The sequence below is a fragment of the Rhinolophus sinicus genome, chromosome 17 (genome assembly GCF_057876585.1).
Source record: "Rhinolophus sinicus isolate RSI-liver-muscle chromosome 17, RSI-T2T, whole genome shotgun sequence".
In the NCBI taxonomy this organism is placed as follows: domain Eukaryota; kingdom Metazoa; phylum Chordata; class Mammalia; order Chiroptera; family Rhinolophidae; genus Rhinolophus; species Rhinolophus sinicus.
Genome location: NC_142517.1, coordinates 167,293,790 through 167,313,834, shown reverse-complemented (window position 1 = coordinate 167,313,834; position 20,045 = coordinate 167,293,790). Strand labels below are relative to the sequence as shown.

Here is a 20,045-nt window from a genome sequence, read left to right as displayed (position 1 = left end):
GCACTGATAACGTAGGCTGTAATATGATTCTAGGTGATAGAGGAATAATTTTTATTTTATTGTTTATTATATATATGAAATAACCATTCAAATAAAAAAGTATTATATATACAATTTATATATGATATATATATATAAAAACTGGCATGTCACTTGTATTTTCAGAAGTATTATTGATTAAAATAAGGTAACATAAAATAAGTTAGTTGAATAGTCAATTTAAAGAAATATTACATAATCATAACAATGTACTCACTCTAGCCAGAATAATTCTTGAAGCATAACGCACATAGAATCATAGAAAACCTGGTCTATAAACCGGATGATCTTAACGTGAGTGTATAATAGAACATAGGGGAGAAAACAGGAAAGTAAAAGTGCCTAAGTTCCTCTTTACATTAATTTTAGACCTTGTTAGAAGGTCATAAGCAGATGTTTATGTGTGTGTTCAGAAAAATTTAGGGTAATCTCCCTAAGAAGATAAGAGTGTGCAACTTTCAAATAGCCAGAGGAAATTTTTCTACAAGGTGTAATTAAAACAGTTAATCCACAAAAAGGCAGAGAAATAAGAAGGAAAAAAGAAAATAGAAGAACATAAAATAAGGTAACATTAATAAGTCCAAGATGAAAGGACCAAAGTCCTTAGATAAAGAAAGACAGACGACATGGAGAGGCCCACATGGACAGGACCTGGGTCTCCACCAGCCTTTATTTCACATCAACTGGCAACATGTGAGTGAACAAACCTGCAGGTTAATTCCAGCATCTAGCCAAGTCTTCCAAACATAAAGAGCAGACGCAAGCCATGCCCACTGCACCCTATCTATTTGCATAATAAATGGTTTTTAACGCCACTAACTTTTGGAAAAAATGCATTATGTAGCCACAGTAATAAAATACACACACACACACTCATAAAGAGAAAAAGAATACTAATAATAAAGCAAATGGGTCAAAATATAAACTATTAGTGAAGTCTGGTAAAGGGTATATGGGAGTGAGTTTTACTATTTTTGTAACTTTCTAAGATTGGAATTTGTATCAAAATTTAAAGTTACTGGAGAGGAGACAGAAAAAGAGAGGTAGAGATGAAAGAGGGAGGAAATAGCAAGGTGTAGATAATAGAATGAAACAATGTAATGTATGTCTGGATTATTTTTTTAAATGAATACTGTCAATAAAATACAAATTATTTGAAAATCTTGACCATAACAATGTAATTGGTGATCTCATTGAAATGAACTAAGAAGATGAATGTATATGAAGTTTATAAATTGTGACATAATTAAAGATTATTGTACACTGATAATTAAATCCATTTGTCTTTGATATTTTGATGACTTTTAAGTTATCAAAAACTCATTGGTTTATACATAGTTTTTAATTTCTTTTTTTAATGAAGATGACAGATGCAAAAGTGACAACGTAAGCAAGACAAATAAAAAGAAATCCACTTGACATATTACAGGGAAAGAGCAGAATACTAAAGACAAAAAAGAAATCTTAAAAGCCGCCAGAAAGAAAAGAGACTACATAAAAAGGAATGACAAACCAACAGGAGGCTTCTAAACAGTAACAATAGAAGACATAAGATAATGAAATTATATCTCCAAAGTGTTGTGAAGAAAAAACATTGAACACTTATCTAGGCTTTTGTAACCTCTTCTAAATGAAGGCGAAATACACCCTTCCTAAAGGAAATTCTAAAGGACGCACTTCAGGAAGAATCGAATTGTGTCCCCAGAAGAAGGTACAAGAAGAAATAGTGAAAGAAAGTGCTGAGCATGTAGGAAATTGGGGTGGATGTGGTGAAGTTCCCCAGTGTCCCCTACAAAGAAGGGCTGGTTGCTCCAACAGCTGGAGAGCTGGCAGCAGACAGCCTTCATCTATCAGCCCCTCGAGGGAATGGCAACTGAAGAGAAGTACCTTATTCAAGGTCAAAGAGCAGCCCACATCTGATGATTGATCAAGGCGGAGATGTAGGCTGAGGTATTTTGGACAAACGTGGGACAACTTTGGAAGGCCATTTAGCTCCCAGTGGGGTTAGCCAAGGCTGTCATGAGACCTACAGTGCAGCCCAATTCCTCCCCCACTCCTTCCTGCTTCCTTCTCCGCTCTTTCGCAGGTGTTGATTCTGAGTGCACGCCCTAATAAGTATCCTTCACTCTAAGGAGAGAAGAAGGGAAGGAAGAATGGAGGAAAGCAGAACTCAGAATGGAAGGGAGGGAGTGGGAGAGAGACAGAGAAAAGGAAAGAGAGAAGAGAGGGACGGAGGCAGGGAAGGAAAAAAGGAGAGAGGGAGGATAGAAAGAAATGGAAGAAAGGATGGATGGTTGGAAAGAGAGAAAAAAGAAAAAAAGAAGAAAGGGAGAAAGGAGGAGGGAGGGAGGGAAAGGAAGGGAGTGAATAGAAGGAAAGAAAGAAGGGAGGAAGGAAAAAAGGAAGGAAGGAAAGAAGGAAGGAAGGGAAAGAAAGAAGGAGAAAGAGGGAGTGAAGAAGGGAATAAAGTGATTTTTAAATGGAAAAAAGCAATAAACAATACTTGTAAAAGAATGACCTACACATGACCTCAAAAAACAATACATCTGTCCATATGTATGCAAATATATATAAATGAATAGAAAATAGACAGGAAAAATGTTTACCACACTGCTAACAGTGTTTGCTTCTGGGGAAGAAAATGGGATTTTGGCAGAGAGAAAAGATCCTTAACCTCTTAATTCCTTTTCCAATATTACAGAAAACTTTAACCATGGGAATTTATTCATTCATTCATTAAGTAAAAAAAAAAAAAAAAAAAAGGGTTAGCTGCATAATACTTGGTTTGTGTGTTATTCTAGCATATTTTATAAGTACATTTCCCTATTTCCCTCTGAGTAACTTCTTCGACTCAAATGATTTCTTTGAACTAAAAAAATATAATTCCAATTACAGAATACAAGCAAGCCCATTTGATGTTTTTTCTTTCTTGGAACTCTTTCCCAATGCTGACTGACCCATAAATTAAACTGACCAAATGACATACACAGCAATCTAACACTGTTTCATAGAACAAAGAGATAAATATAAAATATAGAACTATGAAATTGCAACAGAACCTCAGGCTGATTAATAATTTGAAGATTCGAGTTCTACAACTTAAGCAGTATGACTGCTATACTAACTCTGAATGTCTGAACAGTCAGTGCTTTATAGGACAAAGGGCTCAGCAATTACCATTAGAAGATCCTAATTGTATGAGTTTGGGTACATTATTTAAATTTCCTTATGTTCTTACCAATTACACTTTCTAATTGTATGAATTTGGGTAAGTTATTCAACTTTCCTTGTTCATTTCTTTTCTTCTGTAAAGTAGAAAAAAATAATAGAAATACTTCTCACACAGTTAATTTAAGGACTAAATGAGGTCATATGAGCCAAAGGCCTTTGTCCTCCGTAAAGCACAATTACAAATCAATTAATATGGTAGTATTTCTTGAAGGTAAAATGGTATGTAAAGACCAAAACAAAGACACAAAAAATTTCACTAAAGGTGGATTATGATCTTTCTAAAATGCCACATGTATGCTTTCCCCTGTTAATATTAGACAATAGAAATAGGCATCGTGTCCATGTTTTTTTCTGCTACTACTTGTTAATGTGTAAAAAAGCATTAGACACAGTACAGTGCACATTATTTAACATTCTTTCTGAGATCTGCTATTCTTAAGGAGAATTAAGAGAATTGACGAGCTTTTCTTAAGTTACCCTCATTCAATAGTGTACCATATTACAACACAAGGGGGCAGTATTTATTTAAAAAATTCCTCTGTCAACCGAGTAATGTAATCCACTGAGGCCGTGCAATGTAACATCTATTAATGATACGTCAAGATTAAAACAATTTAGCAGCCATGTCAACTATAACTCACAGCCACTGGGAAAAAAATCAAAGTACTGCATTTCTGGAAACACTTGAAAAATTCCTAAAACAAGAAATTTGTGGGCTAACACAGCTGTAGAGATGAAATGTCTGCCAACTAGAATAGAAAAAAAAACAAAAAACAAATGTGTAGTTCTAGCCCCAGCTACTCGAGCTGTCCTCATACTAGCAGCAGGTTAGGGAGCATGTCCTCGTTTCAGCAGCAGCAGCAATTAGTAGGTGCAAAAGACAAAATCAAGTGTTACTCCACCACCCTAATAGGGTCCATTTGGGAAATAGCAAGTAAACTGAATGGCTGTTTCCCTGGAAACGGGAAGCAAGGCTTCTTCCAAAGAACTTTCTACTTCATGCTTAAAGAGCTGACTTACAGGGACATCAGTTTAATATGTACAAGTATCAGAGATATATAGCCCAGTGCTTCTTTTTATGGAGACGTTAGTGGCATTTTATTCATGGGTCAAGTCATAGGTCAATAGGAATAACCTCTAATGGGCTGAAAAAGTAAAACATAGAACACTACAGCATGGGCTGAAACTCATAATCACTGAAATGATTCTAAGTGTAGGTCAAATGGCAGAGCACGCCAGCCTCCTCAAAGCGACGTGGTGTTATTAACATCTGTGGAGCGCTCACCATGCCAGGCTAGCTTACGCTTCATGTAGTTCATTTCATCTCCTTACCAAAACTGTGAGGTAGATAACTGGTACAGTATTAAATAAGGCACAGGTTAAATAAATAGCCAGGGCTGGGCCAGAGCCAACAGTAAACCCAGAAGGTCTCCCTCCAGAGCCTGAGCTTTTAATCAGCGCATGACAGCCTGCTTTTCACAAGCCTGGATTTCAGTCTTCCACTGACCCTCTATCTGTGAGGCCGGGAAAACTGCATCATTTCTGGACTTCGGGGTCCACTCCAACCCCACCCAGCAACTACCCACCACCATCACCTCCATAAATAAAGAAATTGGACCAGGTAATCCACAAGACCTATCTTTGGCTCAGTAATTCATGACACTATTATGAAAGCAGCTATCAAGTTGATGCAAAGTGTAGGCTCTGTGTTTTTAGACACGTGCCTTCTGTGATCACTGATAGCAGCACAAAAAAATTCGTTTTTAATTTCTCAGATAAAGGCATACAATAAATCACCAGTGTACCTGTTTGAATAAATGTATGGCTATATCTTGTCTACTTTTTATCTGCAAACAGATTTTGATATAGAGGACTATATATGAGCACTATATGATATGTCTATATTAAATGGGGACTGTGGGGTACTCACATCAAGAATATAAAAAGGGCACCACATAAGGAAGTTCTAGGCAGTAAATATGAACTTCACCTATTATATTTTGCAACTTTGACTTTAGCTGATTCCAGTCTTTCCACTGGGATTTAAACAACGTGACAGCTTTGAGAAGCTTTATAACCTAACAGAACAGAAATCGCTTGTGCTTTAAAGATTTTCTAACTACAATTGCTGACCTTTTCATTAAAATTTCCAGAAATTGAATGCAAAACACGGAGATTCTATTAGGTACAACCAGTTTTAGAGGTCTTTAGATATTCTTATAGAGTATCAATTTTGTATTCAATTATACTGTTTCACATTCATCATGAGTATTAAAATTGTTTCTTAAAAGCATAATTTCAAACTAGCCATTTTTACAAATGGAAGGAAATACTTTTAATGAATTTTCAACTGTGAGTATCTTAAGTCCTTTGAGAGTTTTAAACATGAAGTCAATTTATTTCTGCTGTATTCCTGTTCAGACTGATGTTGCCAGAGGCTTATTAAAAAAAAATACTTTCAAATATAAAAAAATTTAGAGCTCAATTATCAAAATTGCTAAAATTTCAGATTTGAAATAAGTGCTAAAAGCTTAAACAATCTAGGGAGTAGTGTTTTAATAAAAAAAAAATTTAAGATTTTATTGGGGAAGGGGCACAGGACTTTATTGGGGAGCAGTATGTACTTCCAGGACATTTCTCCAAGTCAAGTTGTTCTCCTTTCAACCTTAGTTGTGGAGGGTGCCGTTCAGCTTCAAGTTGTTGTCCTTTCAGTCTTAGTTGTGGAGGGCGCAGCTGACCTCCAGATCCAGTTGCCGTTGCTAGTTGCAGGGGGCGCAGCACACCATTCCTTGTGGGAGTCGAACCAGCAACCTTGTGGTTGAGAGCCCGTGCTCCAACCAACAACTGAGCCATTCGGGAGGCAGCTCAGCTCAAGGTGCCGTGTTCAATCTTAGTTGCAGGGCTCGAGAAATTGAATTGGCAACCTTGTGGTTGAGAGCCCACTGGCCCATGTGGGAATCGAACCGGCAGCCTTCGGAGTTAGGAGCATGGAGCTCTAACTGCCTGAGCCACCGGGCCGGCCAGAATTTTTAAACCTTAAATATTTAGTACTCTATGAAATAGCAATATCATTCTGACAGACTTTATAATTTCTGACTCCTGAATTAACTTTGGCCTTTCCCCCCCCCCCCCCATAATGTAACTGCTGTGGAGACAACTATAAATTTTAGGAAATCAGCTTCATCAAAGCTGAATAATCTTTTCTTATGGCAGAATAGTATTCCATTGTGTATTTATACCACATCGTCTTCATCCAATCCTCTATGGAAGGACGCTTTGGTTGTTTCCATGTCTTGGCCACTGTAAATAAAGCTGTAATGAACATTGGAGCACATGTTTTTACGGACAAGTGTTTTCATATTTTTTTGGGTGGATACCCAGGAGAGGGATTGCTGAGTCATATGGTAAGTCTATGTTTAATTTTTTGAGGAATCTCCACATTGCCTTCCATAGCGGCTGCACCAATCATGGATGGATCTTGAGATTATTATGCTGAGTGAAATAAGTCAGACAGAAAAAGTCAAGAACCATATGATTTCACTGACATGTGGGATATAAAACTGAAAACAACAAAAGAACAGGACAAACAACTGAAAGAACAAAAACTCATAGACATAGACAATAGTTTAGGGGTTACCAGAGGGTAAGGGGGGAGAGGGGCTCTAGAAGGGGATAAACGGGGTCTAATATATGGTGATGAAAAGAGAACTGACTCTGGGTGGTGAACACACAATGTGAGATATAGATGATGTATTACGGAATCGTACACCTGAAACCTATGTAACTTTACTACCCATTGTCACCCCAATAAACTTTAATGAAAAAAACCAAAACTGAATAATTCTCCTTTTCTGTCTTCTTAATAATTTACTTCTTGTTGTCTGGTACATTTACAAATGAGGAACTCAGTAAAAAGTAATCCTATGTGATAGTCCTAAGGACTAAAACTATTCTTTCAGAGACTGAACAACGCTGATAGAAATTTGCCATTCAGCTTACGTTGTATTTTCCTACCTGGAAATAAAGAAGTCGGCATAATCCTATAGCACAAAAACTGAAAAAATTTGATTTCTTTACTATTATAATCTTCTAATAATTCTACAAATGCTAGAGATTAGTCAACATAATTTTAATTATCTTAAAGATTTACATACGCATGAATGTCTTTATTTTTTAAGAGCAATACAGACCTAAAATAGTCAAAACTTCCACAGAATTCTTCTCTGAAATCCACTCAAGTCTAATAGTTCTCTAAAGGCACATTAGATCAGACCAAACAGCTTTTCCTAGAGTCATAAATGAAACTAGAAAACAGGATTCCCGACAGTAAAAACATAATGAGCAAACTAGCTTTATTTGTGCCAAAATTAATTGAAAAAGTTGTTTGGATTGATTCTTAGCTTGATTTAAGCTACATTTAAACAAATAACCCAAAACTATATCTAGGCAAAAAGACTCAATTTAATAAACTTCAAAAGCCATTTTGAATTTTATTATCTTACTCTCCGATTGTAGATTATGTTATTTTTTTCTTAAATTGTTGTGTTTGAAAGGAGAAAAGGAAACTAACATTTATTATGTTCCAGCAAAGTGCCTGTGGAAACTGTGAATTATCTCATTTAACCCTCATAACTTCTCTGGAAGGAATACATTATTTTCCGAGATTTCCGATGAAGGCCTTCAGACTTGAAAGTGATGGTGCTATGCTATTTATCAAAGCGCCTAAAAAGACTGACCTGGGAGCAAAAATCTCTCCATAGCATGCTTTTAAGCTCTTTATGTGGGAAAAAAAAATAAAATACCTGAACCAACTGAATAATTCGGACTTTAGAAGTCATAGAATTGGCTGACAAGAGTTTGCCGTCTAACAGATGTGTACTGAGAGCTCACAGAGCTTGGCTGGGAACTGGGACGAAAATTAATATAAGGTTTCTGCCTTTGAGGGCTTAATAACTTAAGACACATATAGAGAGATACTTGAAGAGCTAAGCATTTACTTAGATTTCCATAAATATCTGATCCCAGATTTGTTCTCTTTCTAACCCAAATTTCTCCCAAGTGTCTTCTAACCATAGATAAGTAGAAAAAATCTCAACCGAACTTCTGGTCTTTGGTAACATCTTCTAGATCTCTTGCAGACCAATAGAAACCGGCCTCTCTCTGAGCACTGCATTCTTTAATGTTTGTGGGGGCTCTTGGACCTCTTGTCCATCACAGGATGGTAAGATCCAGTTATGCGAAACCCAGGCTTTCCAGACTAACTGCAAGAAAACATATGCTTCTACTGGTACTGTACACAACTTAGAGATTATAGGCAATGGGGCTCTCTGGTATCATTTGAGGACTACAAAATAGGTTCCTTTTCAATTCACAGAAGAGCTCCTTTATTTGCTTTCAACAGTGAGAGCAACTGCAATCACAGTTGTTCTTTCACTAGATCTAGAACAGAGATGACAACTCCATAGAAGGTGTGTGCCAACTTTTTCTCCCTGTACCACAGTCGGCATCAGTTATCAACCTGCAGGGGAGTGAGGAAGATGCTGCTTGGAGCACTTCTCAAAACAGCACTAGAATCCATCTATTGAAGGAGGCTCGCAGGCACATTTGTAGTCTAGAGACTGTTTCTAGATGCCACCTACTTACCACCCCTGGCTCTTAGAAAAAGGCCTCTTAGAATGCATATACCCAAATGCAAAAGGGAACCACAATAATAGATTCCAAATAAAGGCATTGCTGCCTGTTGGGGAAAGAGGGCACTGCTCCAGCTAACTCCAGTCTGACACACACAATAAGCAGAGATCTGAAATATATTCGCTGACCAGCGCTACTACTTTTCTCATGCAACCAGAACTCCAATAGGATTAAAACTCTAACTCAGGAGTTTGATGTAAGGACTTGTCTGGAGGCAGCTGTGGGGGACAAAGGTCAATGCTAGGACAAATTTCAGAGAAATGGGCATCAGCATAAGGAGTAGCAGACCCCATTTGTGGAAGGCAAAGCAAGAGACCTCACTTGCCACAGAAATTGGTCGTGCACGGTGTTACTGCCTCAGGCTCTAAATAGTCCCCATTCCCATTCCACCCTACTCTCTAGGAAAGACAACCTTTAATTCATCAATATAAGATTTTTAAAAAATAGAAAGTTTTCTCTTTGCTTGGGACTAAAATTTTTACTATAAAGTCAGGAAACTTTGGCAGAACCAACTGCAATTCCCTCTAATAGAAATCTCCATGCAAGCAAACAAAAAAATAGCATACGAAAATCTTCAGTAAATAAAACTCCAAGTATTGCCTTTGTGATCACCTGTTCAAATCTCTCCTCCATATTCTGTGCTCCTTGCTGGGCTTTGAACATAATGGACAGCTTCCTGCCACCGGGCCTTGGCACTGGGTGTCCCTCCGTAAGGCAGCTCTTTCTCCAACTACCCGCGTGGCCCACTGCCTCACCTCCTTCATGCCTTTGCTGAGACAGATCACCTTCTAAAAGAAGCCCTCCACAATAAACTATTAAAACTTATAATCTATTTGCCCTTTGTTTCCCCACCTGATAAACAATCCTCCTTCTCCTGCTCTATTTTTTCATGACATCTATCATGTTATGTTAAACTATAATATGTATTTGTTGATTATTGTGCAGACAGAAGGTCTGATGTTGTTCCTCAAAAGGTCTGCTTGGGAGACTGGCCCTGGGATTTTGGAATGTTCCCTATTTTACTAACCGACAAGGCAGGTTTATATGTCTGCAGCACAGAGCTCTGCCTGCCTAGGCTATCTGTCATAACAATAAGCAATATGACACCTGCTTTCCTTCTGGGAGTCTGGAATTTTGGTAATATGTGGTTGGTTGGTTGGTTGGTTGGTTGCATAGGTGGAGGGAATGTCTACGTGACTGGCCCCTAATAACAATTCTGACTCTGAGTCGCAAGTGGGCTTCCCCGGGTAGAAACGATGCTATTGCTGCATTTCATTGCTAGAGGAAGAACATGTTCTGTATGATTTGCCCACCTCCCACCACAAAACCCCGGGGAGAGAGAACTTTGGAAGGCTGTGCCCGGACTCCTCCAGATTCTGCCTGATGTCTGTGCCCTGATGTGTATCCACAGCAGTGAGGACAACCACCTCTGAGCCCTGTGAGTGTTTCCAGCAAGTCACCAGCATGTGAATGATCATGTGATGTTCAAAAATTATATTCACTGCTGATTGTGCTTCCTCCCCCATTAGAACGTGAGCTCCCCAACAGCAGGAATTTCTAAATGCCTTCAGTGCATTGGTATATTAATTAATACCATATATTAATACACAATCTCTTTAGCTCATTAAAATAGCCCAAGTGCCTAAAACAATGCCTGTCACGTGGACATTCAATAAATATTTGTTGACTGAATAAAGAATACAGCAAATATTCTCTTATGAAACAGATTTATTTTTAAGAAATTATTAAAATATCAATTCATATTCTCTCTCTAAGGTCATTAAGAGGACATTGTGTCTATAAAGAGAGACGACTCCGCTTGTTATAAGGGGAAACTGCTTTTAAATGAAAAACAAGAGCTGAATTACAAACATTACGGTGACAGCAAACAGCAGATTGCATACTGCAGAAATACCACACACATGAATGAGACCACCTACAGAAATCCTCCTCAAACTCAGAAAAAAAGGATGAAGAGAGGAATATAGTGCGTAAAAAGTAATTTAAATTTCAACAATCCAAATCATAAACACCCGAGGAAGAGAAATCAAGTTACCCACACTACCCGTAGAAGACTTGCAACAAGTAATTGTCTAATGACTTGAATTAAATAGGAAAAAGTCATATTGGTATCAACATATCCTCAAATATAAAAACAATTGATATATTTTAAGAGAAAAGATAGTGACATAAGAATTAAGTAGACAGATGAGATATCATATGTGAGGGCAACAAAGACATTCCCAGATATTCCTTAATATAGAAAGCATAACAATTATGAACTCTTCCTAGAACATTTACTGAAGCAAACAATCTTGCCAAGAAACTAACTAAATAACAAATTCAAGCAGCAGAATAACCAGCATCGTATGAAATTATGAAATAATTAAAGAGTTCCTATTAAATTAAGAATAACTACAACTTTATTTAATACGGTTTTGGTCAGGCTTTCCTCTAACCTTTGTGGCTTGTGGGACAGGAGAACAAAATTAGGTCCATGTACCATATGACTAAATAACTAAAGTTAAAAATCAAGAGGAAAAGCCACTAGTTAAAATATGCTCTACCCCATAACTTCACAAACGTACCTCTCCCAGTGAGTGAGGTCACCGTCTTCGGATGCTGCCCAATGTAGCGTTACGGTCCATGTTCTGCGATGATTCACTGATGCATCTGTAGTCTACGACCTGTTTCTTGGTTCCACCTATTCACCAGCCCTAATGACAAAAAAAAAAAAAAAGAAATTAAAAACTATGTATAAACCAATGAGTTTTTGATAACTTAAAAGTCATCAAAATATCAAAGACAAATGGATTTAATTATCAGTGTACAATAATCTTTAATTATGTCACAATTTATAAACTTCATATACATTCATCTTCTTGGTTCATTTCAATGAGATCACCAATTACATTGTTATGGTCAAGATTTTCAAATAATTTGTATTTTATTGACAGTAACACCAAGTTAGACAATCTTCCTTGAGTCTCTGTAGATCTGGGATAATTTTTTTGACAATTTCAATTTGGAGAAATTTCATTTTGCTATCATAGCAACAACTGGAAGTGTTAATAAAAATATTAAAGCAAAGTTTCAATTCATAAATGCTTATGAATTCTCGATATTATGTTCAAACATTATAATGGGTCACATATTATAAATTATCGTTACAGAAAATATTACAAATATTAATTTTCACCATGTCAGTTTATAGTACATTGCAATTTTAACCATCTTTAAAGTAACATCAGAACCATACAGTAATATAAAGAATTGTATTAGTTTTCACATATTATACCTAGACCTACATATACACAAAATTTAGAGTAACGTGAATTGTTTAATATTGCAAAACACTCCTAAGGTGCCAAGTGTAACTAACCATGGCAAACATTGCATTAATTGATAAGCACTTCCATAACTGTGAATTAGAACATGAAGAAAAGCAAGAAAACAAAGGATAAGGGTGGAGGAGGTGGTAGATGAGGGTAAATGGGATCAATATATAGTGATGGAAGGAGAACTGACTCTGGGTGGTGAACACACAATGTGAGATATAGATGATGCACAGAATTATGCACTTGAAACCTATGTAACTTTACTAACCATTATCACCTAAAAAAAAATTTAATTGAGAAAAAAAAAAGAAAGAAAACAAAATCCTATTATAGCCAGGCTATGTGACAGGAAGGGTTTTTCTAGCAATTAACGTGTCTTGTATACCCAAGCACTAAAATCTTCCAAAGCCTCCTTGCATTCCCAGTGTCCATTACCAATGTCGGCAGTGGCACACTCCGTGAACCTTCACAGAGGCACAAACCCCAAAGCTTTTCATTGGCTCTTGTTTCAAGGATATTGGGCAAAAGTTGGGGAGAAGCATTTCTCTGGAGTCTGAACAGTATTAGTCAAAAAAGTCGATGTTTAAGATTACAGGTTGTACTATATCAGCGTCGGGTACAGAATCTCAAGTAGCAGTGACACTAATAAGCTCCTCAATAAATTTATTTCTGTGTATTCTTGAAACGTGGAGCCCTATAAAGTGGAATTTCAAGTGGAGAGCCACCTGGATGGTGCTAACCTACCTAGACTTAAAAGAATATATGAGTTATCAATTTGGAGAAGAAAGTGAAACTCTCATTGTCTACACATAATCATTTGTTTAGAAAATATAATTTTATTGGTGGAAAAGCTATGAGAATTAATTATTTAAATAACCTTTCCAGTTATGAAAACATGTTTTAGAAAGCTCTACATAACTACCATTGATTACCAAAAACCAGGGAAAAAATACGGTAAAGCAGTAAAGACAACAAACCTCATTAAACACATGTGAATAAAATGAAGGTGACCAAAAGTATTAAAAAAACATCAAATGGTATGAAAGGGGATTTGAACAAATGGCGAGATAAACTATGATTTTTTTTCTTTTTTCTTTTTTTATTAGTTTCAGGTGCACAAAGCAATTTAATCATTAGATATTTATCATTTATATCCCTCCCCCCATCCACTACTCCTCTGACATCGCACACAGCCATTACATTTCCACTGTCTCTATTCCTAACGCTATACTCCACTTCTTGTAAATATATGTATATGTATATATATATATATATATATATATATATACACGTATATATATATATATACATATATACATACATATATATATATATATATATATATATATATATATATATGTATATGTATAAGATTATAGCTGACATTCATTATTGTTCAACTTCAGCTTCAGGTGTACAATGCAGTGATCAGGCATCTACATCATCCCTGAGGTGGTCTCCTTAATGAGACAAGTGTACATCGGATACCTTACAAAATCTTTACAACATTATTGATTACATTCCCCAAATTGACTTTCGTTTCCCCGTGGCCGTCTTGTGGTTATTGACTGTGCTTTCTAATCCCCTCACCTTTCGCCTTATCCCCATCCCCCCTCCCATCTAGTAACCCTCAGTTTTTCCTCTATGTCTCTGAGACTGTTTCTGATTAGTTCATTCATTTATTTTCTTTAGATTCCACATATAAGTGAGATCATATGGTATTTGTCTTTCTCTGTCTGACTTACTTCACTTTACATAATTAAACCATGTTCTTAAATAATGTATTGAATCATTCTATTTTCAATTTGGTTAAGCTAGAGTGATGTTCCCAGATTCTTCCTCTCTTTATGGTTCCACGTTAGAATTGGCCAAAAGATGTTAGAAAAGGATTTGGGAGGTGGAAGTGAAGCAAGCAGCTCTTGCTCTTTGAAGCTGATAATAGTCATTTGCAGTGACAGGCATACAGGTTTCAGTGAATTCCAGCGTGTTCTCCCTCTTTTGCTCCATGTCCAGCTCTTTTTCCTGACTGCTGATCTTGCTAACTAACATTGGTCCCAGCCCATTATCAGATTCCATCAAATTCTCCCCTCCCTGGATATGTATATTGCTCCTCCTATCAAAAGGAGAAATTTGTTTCTTCTCCCCCTCTAGACTTGTGGCTTTTCTTGACTAACAGACTGTAGTGGAAGTGATATTGTGCAGCCCTGAGTGCAGGCTTTAATAACCTGTGGCTTCAACCTCTGCAGTATTAGAAGCATGCTGCCATGCTAGAAGGAAGTCCCAGATGTCGAGCTGGAGAGAAATGCAATACAGAGAAGACCTGAGGCATCCTGGCAACAGTGAGCACAAAGGCTCCCAACACCTGAGAGAGGCCTTTTTGGACCTTCTGGTCCAGCTGCAGCAGAACTCCCAGTTGAATGTGATGAGATATACAACCACAGCCTACACTACATGAAGCAGAAGTGCTGCCCAACTGGGCACAGTTAGGTCACAGAATTGTGAGAAATAATATTGTTCTTGTTTTAAGCCACTAAGTGTTGTGGTGGTGTGTGTCACAGAAATAGGGAACTGAAATGGAAGAAACTTACATTGTAAAGACAACAATTGTATTATCTCCCTGCACGTCCTCTGGGTCTTGATAAAAGCATTCTAAAGGTCATTTATAAGACTACTCAGTGATAATAGCCAATCGTTTTTTTGAAAACTAAAATAATGAGAGGATGCTCACCCTACCAAACATTGAAACATTTTTAAACTTCAGTAATCAGATAAAGAATAATAGCTATCATTTACTGAATGCTTACAGTGTCTTAGGCATTGTACAAAGTACTGCCATGACAAATAAATAATGCTATTATTCTTCATGCTTACAGATGAAAATCTGAAAGCAATATTCAAAGCTTTTATATTAATAATTATAGGGCATCGATGCTAAACCAGAATAGAAAATGTACTCAATAAAACTACAAACATGTTAGCTAGGCCAGTCAGACTGTCAGAGTTTGTTGAGATGAATTACATATGTAAGAACATTGAGCCTATCCATGCATTGTACCAAAGGAACAATCATCAGAACTGAAGAGGCTTCGGCCTTCTAAAATGTCCCTTGCCGGATCTAGGACAGCCATGGCTCTAACCCCAAGGGGAAAGCCGAGGAGAAAAGAATGGATATTCCATGATTTCAGCCATTCTGCCATCTTGCTCTGTACAACAGGGCGTAGCAGGGAAATAATCACCCGGTAAGGGTGAAGTATGGTCTCTACTTAGCACATAAACTTCACTTTGGATGGAAAACCCACCCCTTGAGGGCAAAGATCAGATCTCCTTCATTCATAAATTAAAGCTGAGAAAAAAACCTTTAAGATCAAAGAGCAATGCATTCATTGCACAGATGAAAGAACTGAAGCCCAGTGGGTAATGTGATTTGCTCAGGGTCATATGTGGGCGCCAGAGTTCCTCCTCAGACCCCTACCGCCACTCTATTCCAGAGCGACGATTTTCTCTCTATTCTTTCCTTACGAAGCCCACTTTTGAAGTACCCTCTCCAGCCCCAACCACTTTACTACTATGAACCGACGGCAACTTAAAGAACGAAGAGAGCCAAGGCACTGTCTGTCTTGTTCACCTTGTGCCTTAGCACTGGCACAATCCCTCTCCCTACAATACACCTTAGGAGCAGGGATCAAGGGAAGGAGGTGAAATGCAGATTAGCCGACGGTTACCTTCACCTCTCCTCAGCAAAGGCAAGCTATTTATAAAAGTAAATTGTTGAACGTGTGTATCACCTGTTAACACACAAGTAGTGATTTCGATGTTAATAAACTGTAAGACAAAATAATCTTACTCTCTGAAAAGGAGGATTTGTTTTCCCAGCATAATTGTGTTTTCGCTTTCATAATTAATACAGTCATTAAATAGGAAGAATTGCTTCCTTTCATTTATCACCAAGAGGACAAGATGTTTACTTGTAATGAATGATTAGAAGGCTCTGAGGTGGGCAGCCTGCACTTGGCCGGAAGCGCCATTTCATCTGCAGGAACGCCAATCTCAGTTCATGGAGCCACATTAAAACCATATGTTTCTTAATTTAAAGACACCTGTTCTCAAAAGGCAATGCCAGAAAAAAAGTAAAATTCAAAAGCGATCAGAATGTGTTACTAATGAAAGGGTGCTTCAGGATAATGGGTTTTCATAACACCCTAAACAAACAAAATTCTCCCTGAAGCTTTGAGACTGGTTGAAATACCTACCCTGTCATAATGTTTTCTTTATTAAATGATTGTTAAATTGAAAAATATTAATTGTATGCTGCTTGTGTTTATGGAATTTTTTCTATCCTCAGCAGCCCAGTGTCATTACAGTACAAAGTCTTGAATATTCTCTAGCTCGCCTCAGCATTCTTGGCAGAGAGAATCTACCAGTGCTTCTCCTCAGCGGAACTTGCACAACTTGGCTGAGAAAATTCTTTGTTATTTAGGACGGTTCCATCAACTCCGCCCCCTAGATATCTACAGTGTCCCCAGTCATAGAGACAAGGAAAAATGTCCTCATTTTTCTCGACTTAGAGAAACTGCCAGGCTACACCTGGGTTCCCCCTCCCGGCGTATAGCAGCCCAGGTGTGCTCTCAATGCAGTGAGTTGGGGCCTTATGGAGGCTTGCCTCATTTGTTTCCCATATCTCAAGGATTACTACCCTTCATTGTCTCATGTCTTGAAAGTCATCGTTTCATATATTTTGTCCACTTTTTTGTTTGTTTCAGACAAGGCAAATGTCACCAATCAGGTATTTTTTAAGCTTAATGTGGATATGGATATAATTCTGATTTTGTTTTTACCAAAATACAGGCTTTGATGGGGATAAGAAAGAAAGGAGACCTGAGGCTCAGGGAGTGTCTGAGTGGGAACGGGCACTGGGGCGGGGGTGGAAACAACAGGAAGGCAGCGGACACTCTACCTCCCAATTTTTTCTAGGGATGGCCTGGGGAAAAAAGTTCAAGAAATTCTAGACTACAGAGTTATGTCCTGGCTTATATTTATGATTCAGCATTTACAATAAAAAAAAAAGCAATTCCTTACTCTCTAAGACTATTTGGCCTACGCTTACACAAATAAAAAACCTAACATAGAGCCACCTTTTTTTTGACTGGTGTTCTGTAAATTGTCCTTATACACGGTGACGGGCAGCTCTCTGAAAGGCATCCATACTCCAGCACGGAGATAAGGCCATCAGCGCCCACAAAAGGCTGAATCAATAGGCAGCCCTGTGTTCTGCATCTTGACTCCCACCATCTCCTCCCACCACCTTCCTCACTCTCCTTCAGGTCACAGAGCATGTAATCATTATGTGACTGAGCAAAACCAATCATTGAAAGATGACTGTCATTCTAACCTACACAGCCTTTTACAGTCCATCCTCTTGAAGAATGAAGTAGGTATGTGGTTGAATTTGAGCAAACCCAGCAATGTCAAATATACATTCTTCCAGTGAAGCGAGCAGAGGGGATACTTAATGAGGTTCTAATTACTTGAGTGCAATTTCCCAATAATAAGAAAGCAGTATTATGTGTACGTCCAGTTAGGTTTTCTTTATAAAGGTATGAGGACCCTGGCCTGAATTTATTGCCAGGCTAGATGGAAAACCTTTGGTAAAATAAGTCACGTATTCATTCCAATGAGGAGATGTGACTCTTCCTGAGGGCCTGTCCAGGGTTAAAAGGAACCAGTCCTTATCTCTTTATTTGAATAAAATCTAGATCTCTGTCATATGAATGTTAATCCATGCAAATCTAACAGATGTTATCGGAATGAATGGAAACTGTCAGCATGACTCCGTTTAAACAGCATGTTGCTTGGCCTTTTATGCGCGGCAGAGCAGAGCTAAAATGTGGCAGGTGTGGATATGCCAGATGACACTCTGATTCAGACTGTGCTCAGAGGGATGAGTGTGACGATGCAAGCCATTAAGAGGAAGGAAAAAATACCAAATAATAAATATGTTCTCCATAAAGCCAAGCCTTAGTCATCGACTTAGAAGGGGAAAACTAACATCATGCTTAAGGACTATGTTGATACAGAGTCCACTAGGAGACAGCCTATTATAACAAGCTCTAATCTGCCCTTCACCAGGGAGAACAGCAGCACTTACTGTACCATTTCCATACGAGGTGGCTTTCTGAGTGCCCTTCTATGTAAAGGGTAAAGGCTACTGCCATGCTGTTATATACTTCAGCTCACGACCACAAATAAAATGTACATGCTCCCTTAACTCTTCCTCACATTTTTAGCCATATTCAACATAAGTCTCTGATACTCTTTAACCACAGGTTTCAGCTCAGAAATTCCTAAGATAATGATAATCAGGGCATGAAGTACAAAAAGAATCTCCTTGATGACTGTAAATTTAGTTTGCTGCTAAAGGTGTGGTGTTTGGCACGCATAAGCCCTTAGCTTTAGTGGGCCGTCCAGGTAGTGCATACTATCCAAATCCCTGCTAGGTTCGCCCAGGCTAGATTTGCCTTAATTTCTCGCTTAGTGCTCTAGTCTGCTATTAGGCTGTCCTGTGTAGTAAGGACTGTGAACCTGGTTAACTATTTGAAAGCACTCATTTATAAAGAGATGGAACCCTGTCCCCTCTAACGCTCAGCTGCAGTCTGGTTTGGAATAATGTGATGATCTGAAGACTTTGTTAATATGCATCCAAGGCTTTGCATGTCAGCACTGCCTAAACCCTCCTATTGCTATCTACCTCCTCCAGACTGGACCAAAGTTTACTCTGGGATCAGATTGCTAACTACTCCAACTTGAAGGTAAGCCATAGAGAAAGGCTCTTATCTCTCGGTCCACAGAACTCTGGATGACTCATGGATGAGTTTCAGACAATCCATTAACCCTCAACATTAATTTTATGTGTAGATAGTTTGGGGCCTATGCAAATGAATTTTTATCAAACTTCCAAAGGATCCATAGCCCAAACAAAGTTTAAGATCCAATATCCAGAAGAAATACCCCTTTTTCTTGCCCAGGTTTCTCCTAGTCTTAGTTTCCTCTCCCGACTGTTGAGCACCACTGAGATCCCAAAAAGTACAACAAATGATCTGGACTAAATTATAACAGCTTCAGAGCAGGTTTTACACATCAACTACATCATTCCAAAATATCCCTTTACTCTAATTTCTTCTTCACATTTCCCACTTGGGGTTAAGAAAAATCAACAACTGCTATTACTTAATGATGCAATATTACGACAGTTTCTTAATGGATGTTTAATTGATTATCATCCAATTAAAACATTTGCTTGCAAATTGCACAGGATGCCAGGGGAAGATATCAGTTTCCAAGAATGTTCTCTGCCACAGGTTATGTTTCTTTTCCTGTGCTTTGCGGTTCCTGCTGTTTTGATTAAGCTATCATAGTTTAAAGGGGGAAAATATCCAAACTTAATTGCAGTTGACATTGAAGAATTTAAACACATGCTAACTGTTGTTTTTTTTATTTGAACAACCATTTTCACACTGAGTTTGTGATTTCAGAAACGAAAGCTTTCCTATCAAGTCACAATTCATAACTTGTCTCAGTTCTTACTGATTTTTTTCCTTCCATTATTTTATGATGGTGAAATGCACAAACATAACTACTATCTTAACCATTTTTCAGTTCTTGCTGATTTCTATAAAATATCATTCACTGGTACAACAAAATGCATACTATTTTTGATTACACATAATAAACTAGTGCTGATTTATTTTT

At 37.8% G+C, this 20,045-nt stretch overlaps 1 long non-coding RNA gene across 1 annotated transcript in view; it reads right to left on the bottom strand.

Moving 5' to 3' along the window:
- LOC141572868 (uncharacterized) overlaps nt 1–20,045 on the bottom strand; it is a 702,493-nt gene that overhangs the window by 654,762 nt on the left and 27,686 nt on the right. The window contains exon 2 of the long non-coding RNA XR_012498339.2: nt 11,550–11,678. This is a non-coding gene — a long non-coding RNA (uncharacterized LOC141572868). The remainder of the gene's footprint in view (nt 1–11,549; nt 11,679–20,045) is intronic.